Genomic DNA, 20,344 nt, shown 5'->3' on the forward strand with positions numbered 1-20,344 from the left:
TTCCATCCTGTGGAATTGTTTGTCCCGAGCATCAGAGACAGGGAGTAAATTCTCCCCGACGCGCTGACAGCCCTCGTGGAACATCTGCATAACGACGGGATTTATTCTGTTCATTATGACTGCTGCAGAGCACGGGGCCTTATTTCACTCCTACAGACGAGTCGCGCTTCCATAAATTATCCTGCCTCCTCTTCGGGTAAATGGCCAGCAGTCTTGGGAGAACTGGCGAATAATCTCCAAGTTGTCTCAGCTTCTTCATTTTGGTTATTTCTATGTCGTAAAAGTTATGGAGTATCAGACAGAAGAAGGATCAAAAAGGCCTCTAATAAATACTTTTCAACAAGCTTGAGACAAACCTAATAACCCAGCCACGGAGGCTTCAGAGAAAACTCTCCATGCCTCCCCAGGCCCGAGGGCTCCAGGGGAGATGCTTCTTTCTGTGGAAATCAGCCCCCTTTCCTGCCCCGAGCACTTGGTCTAGTGTGTAGTGCTGGAAACTTCATCTTGCTCACTTGATGAACTGTCCAGCTTGGAGGTGATTTTTGTGTTCCTCAGGATGGATTTCCCCTTTGATTTTCGACAATGAAACCAGTATAAATAGAAGCAATCTGTTAAGTGCAAAAACAAACAGAGACCACAAGTTTCTGGACTAAAGATAACCCACCCAGGAGTGCTTTCAGATGTTCCACATCAATCAAGGTCTCACGTTCTATTTTCTTCCCCTCTCTTGCTCTCATTTATCTTTTTTTTTTTTTTTTTCAGAATTTGGCACAAAAACCCCAGGCCTGGAGCTGGAGTTGTAATTTCAAGCAGTTGATCTAAAGTTCAGGCTACTCTCTGAAGGGCTTCCCGGTGTTGCGTTTACTGAAATATGTGCAGTCGCATGAAAGAAAGGAGAATGTTTGACCAAGAGGCAGATGGGCTTTGGGAGTAGGTGAAAGGAGAAATGTTGCTCACGGTTCTCCAGAGAAACAGAGCCAGCGGGATGTCTCTACACCTAGATCGCCATCTGTCTGTATTTATATCTGTATGTAGGGACTTCCTGGGTGGCTCAACGGTAAAGAATCCACCTGCCAAGCAGGAGACAGGGTTTGATCCCCGGGTTGGGAAGATCCCCTGGAGAAGGCAATGGCAACCCACTCCAGGATTCTTGCCTGGGAAGTCCCATGGACAGAGGAGCCTGGTGGGCTACAGTCCCCGGGGTCGAAAAGGGTCAGAACATAACTTAGCAACTAAACACCAACAGTAACACGTGTAGATAGATACACACATCTGTATAACAGGAGAGATTTATTGTTTAAAAAAATGACTCGTGTCATTATGAAGGCAGGCAAGCCCCAAGAGAGTTGGTAAGTTGCAGTCCCAGGGGAGCTGATGGTGGAGTTCAAGGTGAGTGCAAAGGTCTGCAAACCAAGAGAACCGGCGGTGCGCTTCCATTCTCAAGACTGGCAGACTGAAAATCCAGGAAGAGGCAGTGCTTCAGTTTGTGTCTGAAGCTGAAAAAAGCTGATGTCCCAGTTGGAAGGCAGGCAGGCATTCTCGCCTTTTCAGGGGAGGGCCCACCTTTTTGTTCTATTTCAGGCCTTCAGCTGATGGCACGAGGCTCGCCCACATCAAGGAGGGGCAATCTAATCTCATCCCCAAAACATTCTCATAGAAACACCCAGAAAATTGTTGGGCCACATAGCTGAGCCCTCAGGAGCCCAGTCAAGCTGGAACTTAGAATTAACCATCCAGAGGTTACGTGAAATCAGGCCCCAGAGAAGGCACTCTGTGTCTTGTTTACCTGAAACACCTTGGAGAACAGAACCAACAGCAGGATGAATGGGGGATGCTGTTTTCTGTCTCATGAGATGTAAGTGAGTGAGCAATCATGCCACCCACCTCACACCTCTATGCCCGCCGGAAATGTCAGAGCCCTTCGATCATGAAGGATTGATTTGTTTTATGAAGGAAGTTTGTAGACTATTTGTTCCTATGGTCTGAGAGTTCCAGGACGGGGTAGAAATGGGTTGAAAGGGAGGGCAGGGCACGAGGAGGGAGTCTTGTGTCTTTGTTGATGGGCATCACCGTCTGCATCGCTGTTGGTCTACTGTGAGATGTTGCTGCTGCTTCGAATTCACTGGGCAATGCCCCGATACCACAGCGACCACCCCTGAGGCACCCCAGGCCATGAAGATGAAGGCTGGTTCTCCTGGGGAGCCACCCAGCTGGAGCTGTGTAAAGGCTTGCCCCCCGCCAGGTGTTGCCCCGGAGCGAAGCCCTAGTCTGCCACCGCTGGCGATTTTGCCTCTCCGCCTCTGCTCTCCGTCCCCTTCCCAGCCTCTCGATATTCATCTTTAGGGGCAGTCCAGCCTGCCTGTTCAACATGAAGATGAATTCCCCTAGCTGAACCTGGTTTAGCTGCCAGTTATCTTTAAATGCAGCCCCTGAAGCACAGGAGAGTCTATTGACTCCCCTTGGGACAAGGAAGTCTGTAACTCAAGCTCTCAAAGACTCAGAAAAATTTACAAAAAAGGCATGTCAGTGAGGGCAGGGATTGGGGCAGCGGGAGTGAAGAAATAAGAGCAAACAGCTTCAAATTCCTTTCTGAAATTATAAAGGTGGAAATCCACAATAATAATTATTATTGTGCAAATGTTATTATTTCTCAGTTTTAGCCTATTAAATCTTCCATATAGCAGACATAATAGTGCTTTTATATGTTTTTCGTTGAACCCCCATGACTTTGTGAGGCGAGGTTTCCTTCATATTACAGATTAGGCCAAGGAGAGAAGGTGCGGTTTTCACTCCAGGCGCTGCGCTGTTTACTTCAGATATCTTTTTATTAAAATCTTACAGCCCCATAACCTAGGTCAGAGTTTTGTATCTACTTTCCAGATGAGACAACTAAGGCAGCAGTCTTGTTTAGGAATAAGGCACAAAGCTTAGCGCTGTCAAGCTGGTGAACACGAGGAAGGAAGGATCCTACATATGGTGTTTGAAGTCCAAGGCCAGCGCCCCAGCCCCTGGGGAAGTCAGCTCTAGGCTAAGGTACCCCAGATCATCCACTCTCCCGCCCAGGATTCTTCTGGAAGTTTCTCTAAATCAATTGTCTTGATACCTTTCCATGTGAGCTCTCAGGCTTGTGGGGGTTCTTAGTGCTGTGCTTAGTCACTCAGTCATGTCTTTTCCGACTCTTTTCGACCCCATGGACTGGGTAGCCTGCCAGTCTTCTCTGTCCATGGAGATTCTCCAGCAAATACTAGAGTGGGTTTGCATGCCCTTCTCCAATATCCCAAAGACACGGTACTAGCTACCACTGGGAGGCAAATGATGCTGAATGAGAATTTTTTCTAGTTCTCGCTCTGTCTACTAGACTGCTCTGCTCTCCCTATGGTGTTGCAATGAGAACATGAAAACAAACATACCAACCTGTGTAACTTCTTTCCATCATCCCCGAGCGCTGTTTATTGAGTATCTCAGTGGATGTGCCAGTTGCCGTGCAAAGTCATGATATCTGCAGACTGACAAATTCATAACACGCGCTTGACGCAGGGGCCCCTGGGTGCCCTGCTGCAAAGCTCCACATTTTAAAATCACAAGTATTTAGGAATTCCGTCCCTGATTCACCAGGCTGAGCCATCAGTCGCCTACCAAGCCCAAAAGTGGATGGAACCGAGCATTTCCCCCATCCCTCCCCACTCAGGTCCAAAGCCAAACACTGGGCTGTTTGTTTCTCCAAAACCACAGCTTTAGCTTTTCCAGCAATAGCAGGAAAAGGTTCTCCACTCCGCACCTCCTCTACTCCATCCCCTTCTTCAGTTAATACCAAGGGTTTCAATTATCCTGAAGCCTGGGCTCTGATGTGTTGGGAGAATCCTGTTTCAGAAAAACACATTCCCCAGACCCAGTGTCCTGGAAGGTTTTTTCCTTCTCCGGAGCCACTGGGGTAGGACTGTGAGCAAAGGAACCTCTCGGGAGGTGGCTTGTTTCTCCCCTTTCATGGCCGGCTCGCCCAGCGAGGAGCAGGATCCCAGTGTGAAGAGTCTGAGCTACCTGTAGTCAGGAAGCACAAGGAACTTGATGTTTCCTCTTGGTGCTTGAAGTCCCTGAACGTGGATTTGCAGGGAGCCTGCTTCACTGGGCTGTCACCTCACACGGATCCCATCCTGCCAGTGAGTGTGCTGCTCTGCGTGGAGGCGGGGCGGGGGGGGGGGGGGTTGGGGGGGTGGGGGGGTTGGGGGGGCGGGGGGGAGCGGGGTGCATCTTGTCAAAAGTAGACTTTTTCTTTTTTTCCACTCCTTATCCATAGTATAAACTCCTTAAGGGGAAGATCAAATACTTTATCCATTTTTAAGAAGAGTAATCAAGAACTAAGCATGAAAGATGTGAATGGAAAGAAACCATGAACTAGAGGAAACACTCATTCATCAAACACAGGACTGAACTTGAGTATACACCTACAAGATATTTGCTTAACTAAAAGGCAATGGCACCCCACTCCAGTACTCTTGCCTGGAAAATCCCATGGGTGGAGGAGCCTGGTAGGCTGCAGTCCATGGGGTCGCTGAGGGTAGGGCACGACTGAGCGACTTCACTTTCACTTTTCACTTTCATGCATTGGAGAGGGAAGTGGCAACCCACTCCAGTGTTCTTGCCTGGAGAATCCCAGGGATGGTGGAGCCTGTTGGGCTGCCGTCTATGGGGTCGCACAGAGTCGGACACGACTGAAGTGACTTAGCAGCAGCAGCAGTCACAACTCAGCACTGGGCAAATAATAAAGCTTTTTTTCCTTTAATTTTCCAAGTAAGTGATATCGACTTTGCTTCTGAAGCCCCATCATTATGGGTTGTTGTTCAGCTGCTAAGTCGAGTTCAACTCTTCAACCCCATGGACTGCAGCATGCCAGACTTCCATGTCCTTCACTATCTCCTGGAATTTGCTCAAACTCATGTCCATTGAGTCGGTGATGCCATCCAGCCATCTTATGCTCTGTCGCCCTCTTCTCCTCCTGCCCTCAATCTTTCCCAGCTTCAGGGTCTTTTTCAGTGAGTCGGCTCTTTGCATCAGGTGGCCAAAGTATTGGAGCGTCAGCTTCAGCATCAGTCCTTCCAAGGAATATTCAGGATTGATTTCCTCTAGGATTGACTGGTTTGGTCTCCTTGCTGTCCAAGGGACTCTCAAGAGTCTTCTCAAGCACCACAGTTCGAAAGCATCAATTCTTTGGTGCTCAGCCTTCTTTATGGCCCAACTCTCACATCCGTACATGACTACTGGAAAAACCATAGCTTTGACTGCTACTGCTAAGTCACTTCAGTCATGTCCGACTCTGTGCAACCCCAGAGACAGCAGCCCACCAGGCTCCCCCATCCCTGGATTCTCCAGGCAAGAACACTGGAGTGGGTTGCCATATCCTTCTCCCATGCATGAAAGTGAAAAGTGAAAGTGAAGTCGCTCGGTCATGTCCAACTCCTAGCAACCCCATGGACTGCAGCCTATCAGGCTCCTCCGTCCATGGGATTTTCCAGGCAAGAGTACTGGAGTGGGGTGTCACTGCCTTCTCCGATAGCTTCGGCTAGACGGATTTTTATCGGCAAAGTGATGTCTCTGCTTTTGAATAGGCTGGCTAGGTTTGTAATAGCTTTTCTTCCAAGGAGCAAGTATCTTTTTAATTTAATGGCTACAGTCACCATCCGCAGTGATTTTGGAGACCAAGAAAGCAAAGTCTGTCAGGTAGATCAGGAAAAATGGGAAGTTTCCCTGTTAAATGTATAGCAGTTTCTACTTATGGACTTCAGACCCATACAGTCTCTTCTGGTTAAATCACTTTTTTTTCATGGTGATTCAGCATGGTCATGGTCATTCATTCCAAAGATAAACTCTTTACTATGTTAGCCAGCCTTCAAGATAGTCCCCAAGGACCCTCACTTCCTGGTGTTCACACCCTGGTGTAGCCTCCTTCCACACCGCACCAGCGTGGTTCTCTGTAACCAGTAGGAATATGGTGGAAGTCCTGGTGTGACTTCTGAGGCAAAGTCACTTAAAACACGGCCCCTTCCACCCTGCTGTTTTGGATCTGTCTCTCTCTGGAGGGCAGCCGGCTGCCATATCATGAAGATGCCCAAGCGGCCCAGGAAACCGTGGTTTCCTGTCAACAACCAACATGAACTTTCCAGACAGGTGAGTGAGCCATCGTGCAAAGAGTCCTCCAACCCCAGTCAAGTCCCCAGATAACAGTTACTCATCTTGATCTTGACTGCAGCTGTGTGAGGGACCCAAAGGCTGAACTATCCAGCTAAACCATACTCCAGTTCCTGACTCAAAATAGAAACTGCGAGGTCATAAAATTTTATAGTTTTTAAGCCTTGAAATAATAAAGATTGATTGTTTTTTAAGCTTCTAAATTTTGGAGTCATTTGTTACACAAGAATAGGTAGCTAATATATCATCTGGGCTTTTCCTGCTTCTCCTCTTTTTTCCCTGGTGTCTGGTGTAATGTGATCTTGGTGGTCAAGGAGAGAGTCCTGTGTGGCAGCCTTGGCATCCTCCAGGTCTCTTTGATGATCCAGGTAGGGAGGGGGTACTCATCCGATCTAGTCTCTGCTGATGAAGACTTCTATAAGTGATGTTTGTGGTCTCTTCTCTTGGCTCAGGCAGGTCAGTTGTTCTCTATAATTTGTTCAGCTTATTTAGCTCCTGCCAGCACGGCACACCCTTCCCTGGGGTCAGCTTATCCTTCCTGGTCAATCTCTGCCCTGGACATTCTGCCCTGTAGCACTAGGGACTACTGGTCACCTTGCTGTGCTGACAGCAGCCTTCCTGACAGCTTGTCAGGCAGCTCCTGTGGCCACCTTTCTTGTTCTGGATCCTTCCATGATACAGGGGCACCAAGAAAGGCTCAGGAGCACGGCCTCAGGCTTTCGCCCTAATAGCACCACACCACCTTTGTCCCTGTTGTGGAGCAGACTCTTGTTTCACCAGGCTCATTCCACAGGAGAGGCCCCCATGGAGTTCCGAAGACGGAGCGGGAGCTGGGCCCTCCGGTTCAGGTTCCCCACAGGCTCCGACTAGCCGGTGGGGTAAGACTTGTCTCCCTGGTCGTTCGCTCCGGGACCTCTACCTCTGCTCTCCCCATGCTCCACCGGCTGGTCAGACAGGCCTTCCACTGCTGTCCAGAACTTTTCTGCCACACCTGCCTTCTTCCCTGGGGCAGTACAGCCCCTCACCTGGATGTCACAGGCAGGAATAGCATCTCCTTCCCATGGAAGAAACCTGGTATGCCTGCCCAACTGTGCTCCAGGTTTGGAAGCTGTGGAGCAGGGAAGAACTAGGCTACTCAAGATGAAAATGTGTGGATTTCAGTTCAGTTAGTTCAGTTGCTCAGTCGTGTCTGACTCTTTGTGACCCCATGGGCTGCAGCACACACATGGACAGGCCTCCCTGTCCATCACCAACTCCCAGAGTTCACCCAAACTCATATCCTTGAGTCGGTGATGCCATCCAGCCGTCTCATCCTCTGTCATCCCCTTCTCCTCCTGCCTCCAATCCCTCCCAGCATCAGAGTCTTTTCCAATGAGTCAACTCTTCACATGAGGTGGCCAAAGTATTGGAGTTTCAGCTTCAGCATCAATCCTTCCAGTGAACACCCAGGACTGGTCTCCTTTAGGATGGACTGGTTGAATCTCCTTGCAGTCCAAGGGACTCTCAAGAGTCTTCTCCAACACCGAAGTTCAAAAGCATCAATTCTTTGGCGCTCAGCTTTAATATGCTCAAATTATTGTCCTCGTTATCCATTAATTTTGATTCAGTTGTAAAATATAAACCCTTCTCACCTCAATAAACTAATTCTACAAGCTTCCCAGATGACGCTAGTGGTAAAGAACCTACCTGCCAATGCAAGAGACATAAGAGACCTGGGTTCGATCCCTGGGTGAGGAAGATCCCCAAGAGAAGGGAATCGCAACCCACCTCAGTATTCTTGCCTGGAAAATCCCATGGAGAGAGGAGTTTGACAGGCTACAGTCCGTAGAGTTGCAAAGAGTTGGACACAACTGAAGTGACTTAGCATGCATGCAAATTCCCCACACACACGCACACATAGACACACACACATGCGCACATGCTAATGCTCACATGGAGCCAGTTTAAACTGGAATGATACTAACACATTTCCTTTGACAAGTTTGTCCAAAAGAAGAAAATCACCTCTAAACAGAACCTGAACTTGACTGTCATTCATTCAGTTCCAAACCTTGTGTCTAAGTCAGACTGGTGTGGGGACAAATAGAGTCAGGCTGCCATGGCTTATGGCGGAGGTGGACACCCCTGCTATTTTGTCTCACCCAGTGTGTTGCAAAGTGTTAACTGCAACCACCTTTTTTTTTTTTTTTTAAATTTCACTGGTTTATGTATGTAGCATTGTTATTATTATTTTTTCACGGCACACACCTCAGGGAATGCTCCCCTAGAGTCCTCTGCTTGGGCTTCCCTGGTGGTCCAGTGGTTGAGAGTCCCCCTGCTAATGCAGGAGACACGGGTTCCATCTCTGGCCCAGAAAGATCCTACATGCCACAGGGCCACTAAGCCCAAGCACCACAGCTACTGAAGTCTGTGTGCCCTAGAGCCTGTGCTCTGCAGCAAGAGAAGCCACCACGAGGAGAAGCCCGAGCACCACAGCTGGAGAGTAGGCCCTGCTCAGGGCAACTAGAGAAAGCCCTCTCACAGCAAGGGCTTTGAGAGAAAGACCCAGCGTAGTGCCCCCGCACCCCCCTCCCAATAGAGTCCCCTGCTCACAGGACTCACAAGAGAAAAAGCAACTCTGAATGGAATTTTTGGATCCCTAGGTTCCGTCTTTTGAATGACGCCATATCTGCTCTGAATTGGTTTTCCACATGTTATTCTGCATCAGTGGCTGCAAATCAGTAACCTACAGGAGAAAGCCAGCCCTGAGATGTGTCTTGATTAGCGTGGGCACACTTGTTTCAGTTCCCGTGCATTTGAGAGCATCTAGATTGTGCCAGAAGTCTCCAGTCATTTCTGTTAAGAGGCTTACAGATACTGTCAATACTATTACTATATTATGGGGACTGTGAGGAAGTCTATGCTAAGTGATGGAAAGGAGGAAGTGGCCGTTTTCCCTGGAAGGATCAAGAAAGAATTCATTAGGAGAGGATACTTGAATTGAACGTGGAAAGATAAGGCAGGGTTTGCCTGGAAGCAACAGTCTGAAGGACATTGCATGAGAGAGCAGTGTTGTGGAAGGCAAATTTCAAAAAGATTCTAAAGAAAGGGGGAACGTCATATCTTAAAAAGTGGACATGGGGGCAGGGTTATGGATCGCTAATAGCGCCAAATATTTCAGAAAGAGAAAGTAAAATGTGCCCTGGAAAAATTCTGTTGGTGTTGTAATATAAAGTTCATCAATGACAACCTTTCTCTGAGCAAAGCAGGTTCCGTGGAGGCTGGGGATGGGCCAGAACAGTAGGATGTGGTGGTCAAAGATGGGAAGATGAAACACAGATAATTTTCTTATCACAGAAGTGAGGGATGGTTAAGTTGGTCTGAGGGTTGTGTCTGCTGAGCAGGACTCATGTAAGGGTAGGGGGTGAAGGATGGACGTCAAAGGACGTGAGAGACACCTGGAGCTGTAGACTCTAGATCCTACACTGGGCAGGAAAGTGAGTGAAGCTATGAAGGGAACATTATGGCCTCAGGGAAAGCCTATTTTGAGGTCCATATGTGGAAGTTTGTCCATGGTCAGACACACTTAAATCAAACTTGGAGGACCCTTAAAGTTCATTCACACCTATTGGGGTTCATTAGAACCAATCTGAGCAAAACAGAAGGAAAAATTCCATTTCCCAAGCAGGATGTGGTTCTCTGATTTTTTGAGTGATCAAAATGCAATCTCTTTAAGGCATGAACATCTTCCTATTTCTATTATGGGAAGCCTTTGAAAGATATCCCTGGGAGAGTGACGTTGCTGCTGCTGCTGCTGCTGCTGCTGCTAAGTCGCTTCACTCATGTCCAACTCTGTGCAACCCCATAGACGGCAGCCCACCAGGCTCCCCGTCCCTGGGATTCTCCAGGCAAGAACACTGGAGTGGGTTGCCATTTCCGTCTCCAGCGTGTGAAAGTGAAAAGTGAAATTGAAGTCGCTCAGTCGTGAACGACTCTTAGCAACCCCATGGACTGCAGCCTACCAGGCTCCTCCATCCATGGGATTTTCCAGGCAAGAGTACTGGAGTGGGGTGCCATCGCCTTCTCTGGGGAGAGTGATGTTGGAACATCGTAATTCATAAACTAACATCACCTGTAAGCTCAGCATGAGCTGAAACTTGGGGTCCAGTTTCCTCTGGTTTCACTCACGCCTGTGTGGGGCTGTGGTCCCCACCTGGGATTTTTCAGGTACATTGTGCCCCCGATACCTCCAGGCTCCCTGGCTACACCTGCCTGTCCCTCACAGCCTCTCCTATGGACCTGGGGACAGTTGTCCCAGATTCCTTGCCTGGGTAATGTCCCCCAGATTCCTCATGACTGTAAAGTCACGTGTGGCCAAGGTAAGGTTCTGCCCGCCACGCTGTCACGGGGGCTCTGAAGTCGAGTCCCTCAGGGAGACGTCCCCCTGCCTCCAGACCCCTCTCTTCAGGAGTTCAGATAAGTCTGGTGTCAGACTCAGTCTGCTCCTCCCGTATTTCCCCCTCTTTCCACAGATTGTTGTTATTTAGTTGCTCAGTCGCATCTGACTGTGACCCCAAGGACTGTGGCCCACCAGACTCCTCTGTCCATGGGATTTCCCAGGCAAGAATGCTGGAGCGGTTGCTACTTCCTTCTCAGGGGATCTCCCTGACTCAGGGATCAAACCCATGTCTCCTGCAATGGCACTCCGATTCTTTGCCACTGAGCCACCAGGGAAGCCCCCTTTCCACAGATGCCCATGTACAAAGCCTCCTCCTCATGGCTTTCCCTACCCTCAGGACACTCTAACAAACAGACACCACAGTCTCACAGCATTCCAGGCTTATCCAGAAACCTCTGCTAAATTCCTAGAGAAAGTACTTTGGCTGAGCCTGTAGGGCCTTTGAGGTTGGCCATGCCCTGCTCCAGCAGCAAATCCCCTTTATGGGAAATTCCAGCAGGTGTGGGTATTTTTCCAAGTATTTTTCCTTTTCACATCTCAGGATTTTAATTTGGTTATCCTCAAATGTTCTGGTCGTCTTTGATAAAATCAATCAGAAAAGGGAACTGGGGACAGGGAAGGGCATAGACAGGTAAGTAATAAGCAGGGGTGAGAGAGGATTTTGTCACCTGTATTTTGTATTCATCTGCTGAAGTCACCAAAACAAAATACCACAGATGTGGGGGCTTACGCTACAGAAATTTATTTCCTCACAGTTCTGGGGGCCAAAAGTCTGGGGTCAGGGCTGATTTCTGCTGAGGCCTTTCTCCATGACTTGTAGATGACTGTCTTTTCCCTGCATCTTTGCGTGGTCTTCCCTCTCTGTGTCTGTATTCTAATCTATTCCTATAAGGATACCAGTCAAGTAGGATTAAGGCCCACCCATATGGCCTCATTTTACCTTAAGACTCTATTTCCAAATATAATTACATGCTGAAGTACTGGGCATAGGACTTGAACATATTTGAAGGGGTCACAATTTAGCCCATAATATTGGCACTGGGGAAAACCACGGAAGGCGAGGGCGGTGAAGCAGGGCCTTCACATGAGACCCCGAGGTCTACTGGGCAGAAGGACCCTCCATGGGTCGGTGGCTGGCAGAGCGTGGTGAAATGTCTGCATTCCTCCTCCGTGGCCAAGTGCCAGTTCATCATGGGCAGAAGAGAAGGTTTATAACTCCAGGTTCAAAGGAGGGGTTTGGAAAACGCTCTGTGGAATCACGAGCATTTATTAATTAAAGGCTTCCCAAAGATCTCTCCACCTTGATCAAACAGATGACTCTCTTTGGGACCACAGTGAGCCCTGAGGGACAGGAACTGTCTGGTGAACATCACAACCTTTAGGCTTAAGATCCAAAAGACAAAGTATTTGGCCAGATACAGAACAAAAGCCCCTTTCATGGTGATAGCATCATTGGAACTCAGTGACATAAAGATTTTGAAGGGTTTGGAGTGAGAGAGGAAGTGTGAATGAGAATTTGAAAATGGTGCTTGGACTATATTCTCATTTAAGGACTGAAAATACCAAATATAACTTTATGATTTATTGTGCTATCTTTATCACTTTATTTTACTTAAAAAATTGTGTAAGGTTTTAATAAGTTCACTTGAAATCTTGGTGCCCAAACTCTAAACACTCTTTTCTTTATGAAGACCTTAGTTCCAAAATGGCCCATACTTGTTTGTAATCATAGCTGGGAAAGGGCTCTGTGGCATATTTTGAGATCTAAACCCAAGATACAGTCTTAGGGATGAGGGAGTCACAGGCCTGAGATATATGGTCTCTTTCCTGGTTTATGGCTCAGCCCTTCAGATACATATATTTCATTTTAATTTTAAGATCAATGTAAAAATGTCTTTCATGCACATTGAGTACTTTGAAGGGGTAGACTACATTATTACTATTAGTAGTAGTGAAACATTAGTAATAAATGCACTTATCACGGCCTGATGCACCAACCCAGTGTTCACTCATCACTCATTCACTCAATACGTTTTTATTAAGTACCTTCTATGTACTAAGTCTTGTATCCTCAGCTCTGACCACAAGGGACAGGCCCCTCCCCTCAGGGATTTAAAGAGTGTTAAGTGCCAGGGTGACATAATAGGGAGGGCCTGGGGGGAGGTGACCGGGAGAGCAGGGTGAGAGTCGATGGAGAGAAAGCAGAGCCAGAATGTCTCTGGGGAAGCCCCAGAGTGATTTAATGCATCGGAGTGAGAGGTCCCAATTCACATTCTAAAGCGGTCATCTGGACAGCTGTGCTCACAGGTCAGTGCTGAGCAGAGAGAGCACTGAGAGAGGAGGCTGTAGCCATGCAGGTGAGAGGTGATGACATTGGAAATGGAGTGGTGGTGGTGGTGGGGGTGGGTTTGAGGAGGGGACGTCCGAGAGAGGAGACTGGGAGTGGTGCCAACATGAGACCACTGCTCATCAGGAAGGACTCCCCTAAAGGCAGTGGGCTTACCCTTAATGGGTAAAGTTCAGTTCAGGCATTGAGGGACCTCCTCACAGTCAGGGCTTATGTTCTGAAAAGGATTCTAGAAGGAAAACGGACACATCTTCCCATGAGGGCACCAGGAAGGGCGCTATAAGCCAGGCTCCAAAATCACTGCAGATGGTGACTGCAGCCATGAAATTAAGACGCTTACTCCTTGGAAGGAAAGTTATGAGCAACCTAGATAGCATATTCAAAAGCAGAGATATTACTTTGCCAAAAAGGTCCATCTAGTCAAGGCTATGGTTTTTCCAGTGGTCACATATGGATGTGAGAGCTGGACTGTGAAGAAAGCTGAGCACCGAAGAATTGATGCTTTTGAACTGTGGTGTTGGAGAAGACTTTTGAGAGTCTCTTGGACTGCAAGGAGATCCAACCAGTCCATTCTGAAGGAGATCAGCCCTGGGATTTCTTTGGAGGGAATGATGCTGAAGCTGAAACTCCAGTACTTTGGCCACCTCATGCGAAGAGTTGACTCATTGGAAAAGACTCTGATGCTGAGAGAGACTGGGGGCAAGGGGAGAAGGGGACGACAGAGGATGAGATGGCTGGATGGCATCACTGACTTGATGGACATGAGTCTGAGTGAACTCCGGGAGTTGGTGATGGACAGGGAGGCCTGGCGTGCTGCAATTTATGGGGCTGCAAAGAGTAGGACACAACTGAGCAACTGAGCTGAACTGAACTGAGGTGGACTGAGGGCCACCCTGTGTGGGTGCAGGAGTTGAAATGGAAAGCCTGAAGTTGTCCCTGGCATTGATCCCAACCTGAGGGTGTTTCACGTGTACACTAGCCGAGTTTCCTTCTCCTCCCAATGCCTTAATGGAAGCTATTAGCCATTGGCTGCTGCTTCTGTAAGTTGCTTCAGTCGTGTCCGACTCTGTGCGATCCCATAGACGGCAGCCCACCAGGCTCCCCGTCCCTGGGATTCTTCAGGCAAGAACACTGGAGTGGGTTGCCATTTCCTTCTCCACCTTAGCCCTTGGAGGCCACTTGTATTTACATTTATACAGTTAAATGTAAAATTCAGTTCTTTAGTCGTGCGAGACACATCTCACACCCTTGATTGCCACATGTAGGTAATGGCTCCCTCATTGGTTAGTGTGGCTGCAGAACATTTCCATCATCACAGAAAGTTATGTTGGGCCATCTAGCTATAGAAGGCCCACTGTCGTGGATGAAATTCCTCTGGGAAAAATCTCATTTCTCTGTGTGCTCAGTTGGTATAAAATGAGGCAATCAATACCAGGATATTTTGCTCCATCGTGTTTGTTTGTTTTTTTTTTTTAGTTACTCATGAAATGAAAATGAAACTGTTAATGCCAGCTCCATCTTGCTAGATCTCTGTTGCTTATTCTTTCATTTTGGGGGCTGATATGGTCTGAATGTTTGTGTCCTTCCCAAATTCATATGTTGGAATCCTAACCCCTAAGGTGATGGTGGTAAGAAGTAGGGGCTTAAGAAGGTGATTAGGTATGATGGTAGAGCCCTCTTGAGCGGGATTAGTGCCTTTATGAAAGAGACTCCAGAGAGCAGCCTCACTACTTCCACTGTACAAGGACACAGCAAAAAACGGCCATCTATGAACCAGGAAGTAGGTGCTCCCCAGGCACCAAGTCTGCCAGTGCCTGATTTTGAACTTCCCACCCTCCAGAACTGTGAGAAATGAATGTCTGTTGTTTATAAGCCACCTAATCTGTGGTATTCTTGTTACTGCAGCCTGAATGGACTTGGGGTGTCCTGCCTGCTCTCTTAGATCCACCTTTGACCTTCCCTAGTGCTTGACTTGCCCTCATCTGGGGTCATCCTCATGGGATGTGGACCCCGGTCCTCTCTACCTTATGTCTCGCAGCCACAGTGAACCCTATTCACTCCCAGGCCAAGTACCAACCTTTGACCCACCTGGGGCTTGGCCATGGGCCCTTCTGGCTAAGTTCAGCAGGCATATCTTCCAGAAGAGGCTGTGATCCAGGAAGCAGAGAGCCAGGACTGAGAGTCAGAATCACATGCTCTGTGCTCAGTCTCCAGAGAGACTAGCTGGGTTTCTTAAAGGTGCGTGTTGATGCTCTCTTTGCAGGCACTGACCCATCAAAGACAGTGGCCGAGGAACAAGTGTCATTCTCTGGGCAGTGAAGGAGTTAGGGGCCTCAGAAGAGAAACAATAAATTAAAGACAAAGTGCAAGAATGTCGTGCTCTCCCTGTACTTCAGAGAGCAGGTTTCATATATATTTCAACACCCGGCATGCTCAAGAATGGAACAGACATGCACGTGCCTGCAAAACCAAAACACAGCTGGTAGGTCTAATTTTAGGTCCCTGAGCCTTGGCAGTGTCCCTCTCTCCAGTGAGCACTGTCTGATCTCCCAGCATCTATGCCAAGAGCTAGACTCAGCTGAGCTCCATGACAGTCCTGTGTGCAAGCAGAAAGGTGGGTGCTTCCCCAGGTTTCCCAGGAGGGGATGAGAGGACTTGCCTGCTGCTCAGGGGCGACCCATTAGGACCAGAGGATGGGGAGGTCCTGCTCGTTGGTTCCCTCCTGGGCCTCAACTTGTTTGGGGAACCTTGAACAGAAGCACTTTGAAAGGGGTCTTGGGAAGGAAAATACAATCACACAGGGTCATCTGGTGGCCTGAGTAGGGGCATTTAGGAATTGAATACCTACCTGGAATAATGGTTCCATGGAACATTATTCTGCATCTTTCCAAGAATGATCACAGAAATGAGGGTCCTGGCTGACAGAAGCTTCTAGAAACCATGCTGCTTGGGTCTGAATCTGGTTCTAGCCTCCTTGGTGGCTCTGACCGTAAAGAATCTGCCTGCACTGCAGGAGACCCATGTTCGATACCTGGGTCAGTAAGATCCAGTATTCTTGCCTAGAGAATTGCATGGACAGAGGGAGCCTGGCAGGCTAGAGCCCATGGGGTCACAAAGAGTCAGACATCGCCTAGTGACTGACTCATAGTCTGCCATTTACTTGTTAGGTGACTTTGGCTGAGGGGTGAGGGAGAGGATGCATGTAAAGTTGGAATGGCGCCCGCACACAGCACGCACTTTGTAGTTGTTAGCTATTATAATTGGCTGATTATTTTGGTCTGGGGTAGTTAGAATTAATAATATAACAAGCCAGCAGAAGGCAAAATGCGTCTGCCTGGACTCAAAGCCGAGTTCTACCACTAACCAGCTCTGTGAACTTGGGCAAGTTAGTTAAGTTCTTTGTGTCTCAGCATTTTCATGGATAAAATGAAGTTAATAATATGGACATATTAATAGCATCTTTTCCAGATGATAGTTGTGAGGATTAAAGGAGCTCTTACATGGGAAACACTCGGAAGAATACCTGGTGTTACAGAGTAAGAACTTGAGAGGAGCCAGCTGCTATTATTATCATGATTATTGTTATTGCTATTATCACTGTATGATTATTGTTCGGCTTCTCACCTTTCAAAGGCAAGGAATGCAGGAAAGTTCACTGAAGGCTGAGATGAGACCAGACCTCATTTACTGTAGCTTTGAAGGATCAAAGTAGGATCTTAAGGCACCATTTCAGTTAACCAGCAAATATCTTTAGAACATGTACAATGTGTCCAGAACTGGCCGTTATTGTAAACATCCGATGGCATCATGCTGGCGAATTCCTTGGTCATGACGGCTCAGACATTGCTGCCAACACAGAGGTCAGTCTGGGCCTGTCTGGTCCGGTAAGCCAGGCGTTCCCAAGGCTGCAAGTATCGTGGCGTCTCTAAAACATTGCCAAGTCTCAAGGCCAGGAGGAAGACCTTGAGCCTGTCTAAAGACTGAGGAGTGAGAGTCACTCAGTCATGTCTGACTCTTTGTAACCCCATGGACTGTATGTTCCATGGAATTCTCAAGGCCAGAATACTGGAATGGGTAGCCTTTCCCTTGTCCAGGGGATCTTCCCAATACAGGGATCGAACCCAGGTCTCCCGCATTGTAGGCGAATTCTTTACCAGCTGAGCCACAAAGCTGAGGAGGCAGTTCATCAGTCAGGACATCTTTTGTAAGTCAGCCATCTTCACTTTGGCTCCGTGAAGAAGTGAAAACCAAAACTGTGTGTGTGGACTCTCTGAGGGGTCCTTGTCTGCCTCTGGCTGCTCTGTCCCAAGAGCATGCCTTCCTTCTTCTCCTTTCTCTGGGGTCCGTGCTCCCTGTGGGGAGGACCTCCAACCTGGCTCCATCACCTGGACAGATGACCAAGGGGAGGAGGGTGGGAAGGGTGCCTTGCCAGGGAAACAGTAGGAAGGAATAGGGGTACTGAGACTTCCAGTGGAGACAGGATGCTGGAGAACTCTGTCCTCTATTCTCTTTTTGTCACCCTGGTGTCAGAATTCCATCTCCCTCCCCAGTGAAGCCAGCCTCACTTTCTAGGACCCACGTGTCTTCACCTTTCCAAGATCTGCGAGCCTCACTCAAATGAACCAACACTGAACAGCCAGGAAGTGGTCGCCAGGCTTGGAGACCTGTTAGAGTCCCAAGGCCATCCTCCGCAGGAGTTAGGGAAAGCCAGGGCATGGGTTTAAGTTTTCCCTTTCTGACTCAGAGTGGGAAAGGAAGGCCACATCTCAGGCTCAGGAATGACCCCAAAATAGCATCCCTCTCACTCTTTTTCTCCATTAGTTGCTTTCAATTTAAGTCAATTAGACAGAAGATGAGATCACAAAACCTACAGCTGAACATGCCTGGGTTTCTTATTTATCTGTTTATTTATTTGCCTTTTTTTATTTTTCCCCCTCTTTCTCTCTCCAGTACCTTGTTCTTGAAACTTGTCTGGTTCAACATCTCACCGGCTTGGTTAAGTATCTTGTAAGGAAATCATTTATAGTAAAGCTGGTGTGCTTGGGTTTATCATTTCTAAGTGTGGGTCAGGGTTTAGTTCGCTGTGTTAAACTCTCCATGCTGCATGTGATTTGTCAAGCTTTGTCAGGAACAAAAAGTTCCGGGATGTGCAAAGCAGGACTGCTTGGTTTCCATGGAGATACTGCTAGTTAGGCTATGGAAATCCTGAAAAGGCCAGGGGATGACTGACAATACAAGGATTTAGCGGCTGATCTGAAGAGCCAGACTGAATTAATGAGATTTTTCACAGAGCGTTATTAACAAGGCTAGCGCCGGATGGCTCTTAGGCCCTCGTTTTCTCAGCTGCAGTCTTGGAAAACAGACATGGAAGATTTAATTGCTGTTTTTTAAACCCTTTAAGATTATTTTAACCTATAACATTTTAAGGTGGTAATAAAAAATGGGGTTCTTCTTTGCTAACCCCCCCATCACTCAGTTACTGTTATTACTATGTTTGTGGTGGCAGTTACCCTTTATCTGCATGGAGATGGGAAATTCAATAGTACTTATTATATTGAGCAGTTAATTCCCACATACTGTGAACACATTACTGTTCAAAGTAGGTTATCTGGAGTTCCACTTAGAGCCAAGGGAGAGATACCATGTCACTGGCTTTATACCTCCTAGGGCTGTATTAATTATTTATTATAGGCTGTTGATGTCAACTGTTAACTCTGGCAGGTCATCATTTGTACACATATCTATCCAGTGCTCTAGGTTTTTGGAGTTTGGATGAAATCTCTGAAAACAAGCAAGTTGTGTGCTTTTCCAGTTAATTCCACGTGCTGCTGCTGGAGAAGTTAACACCAAAAGGAAAGCTGCTCAGAAAGGACACGTCTCACCATCAGCAGGTAGCAGTTTCCTCCGAAGTTTGGGAACCGTGCTGTCAAAAGGCCTTCTCCCATTTTCTTTGCAAAGATGATGCCAGAACTCCTAATTCCAGCTGCTCTATTTATTTGTTTTTTTCTCCCTCAGCAGTCAGGAACCAGGCTCTGATCACAGAAATTTTGGGTGTGATTAGCCTGGCCTCCTTCTCATTCCCAATGTGGTCCTTGCACAAACCATCCATAAAATGTCAGCATCTTCCCCTCCTGAAGTCGACCGGTATGGGGCAGGGACAGCGGCCGGCCAGCGCTGCTCTTCCTCCCTGGTTTGCAGAAGGGCACATGGCCATATGGTTCTGGGAGATGTAAAACCATAATGTTACTGCTGAGTGATCCACAACAAAAGCACATGCAGCCGCGTTCCCCGGATTCCTGTACAGTAGGCTAATCCACTTAATCTCACTGTTAGCTTCCCCGGGCGGGAATTTCACAGTCTCTTTTGATTTAGTGGTTTGTAAAATCTCTGATTAAGTGCCTGTGCCCTCCCGTTATTATCTGTCTATTCCCTACATGAGTTGGGAGGAAGAAACCAGGGAAGTTGAAATAGGGGTCAACATGCCCTCATCCTTCCCTATTGGGTTTTTCTTTATTGTTGTTATTTTTAAAATTTAAGTGGTTTTGTGTGTGGGGAGGGGGGTTACTGCTAGTGACAGCATTTACTTTTTTAAGTTTTTACATGTGCCCCTTTACCTTGACATCTGCACAGGGTCCTCCCAGCTGAACTGACCTTAAATTGATCTCTGTTGAGGACTTGTATGTTACCAGGTCTACTCGTGGTCTGAGTCCACTGCTCTGTGTGTCTTTAAAAGTGGTAAGGAGCAAGGCTGATGGGATCAGACAGATTTGACTTTGAGACTTGGTTGTGTCATTTGCTAGCTGTGGGGTTGTGGGCAAGTCACCTAACCTCTCTGGTCTCAATTTCCTCATCTGACAGTGAAGATTAAACACCAGTACCTAGGTACTGACACATAGTTCTCAATAAATTATGACAATAGTAGCTATCATTCATTCGAGGGGATGTAGTTTTGCACAACAATGCTTTGTTTTGGGACATCCTGTTAAGCCCTTAGCTGTGTGTTTTTCTGGCACCTCCTCTTAGATTAAGCTTGTAGAACTTAAGAACCCAAGTTTTTCATTCACTTTGTAATTGCTAATTGCATTCAGTTTGAACTATTATCCACCTGATTCTCTGCCCCTTAAAAATGCTGATAAAAATATTTGGGGAAATTTGCCTTGGACAGTATAATTATAGAAATAATAGATATTCAGTTGAAAATCTGCCAGTTATATTGAAGTTCTTGCTTAAGTTTTAAATTAAGTTGCAAACTAGTTGAATTTGTGTCCATCCATAAGGAGAAATTCAAAGTGAAAAAAAAAATTCAGCGTTTTTGATGTTTGTTATTGTTTGGTTTGGGGTTTCATTTTTTTCCCCATGGAATTCTCTTGAAGACT

The sequence above is a fragment of the Bos javanicus genome, chromosome 23, assembly GCF_032452875.1.
Source record: "Bos javanicus breed banteng chromosome 23, ARS-OSU_banteng_1.0, whole genome shotgun sequence".
Taxonomy (NCBI): domain Eukaryota; kingdom Metazoa; phylum Chordata; class Mammalia; order Artiodactyla; family Bovidae; genus Bos; species Bos javanicus.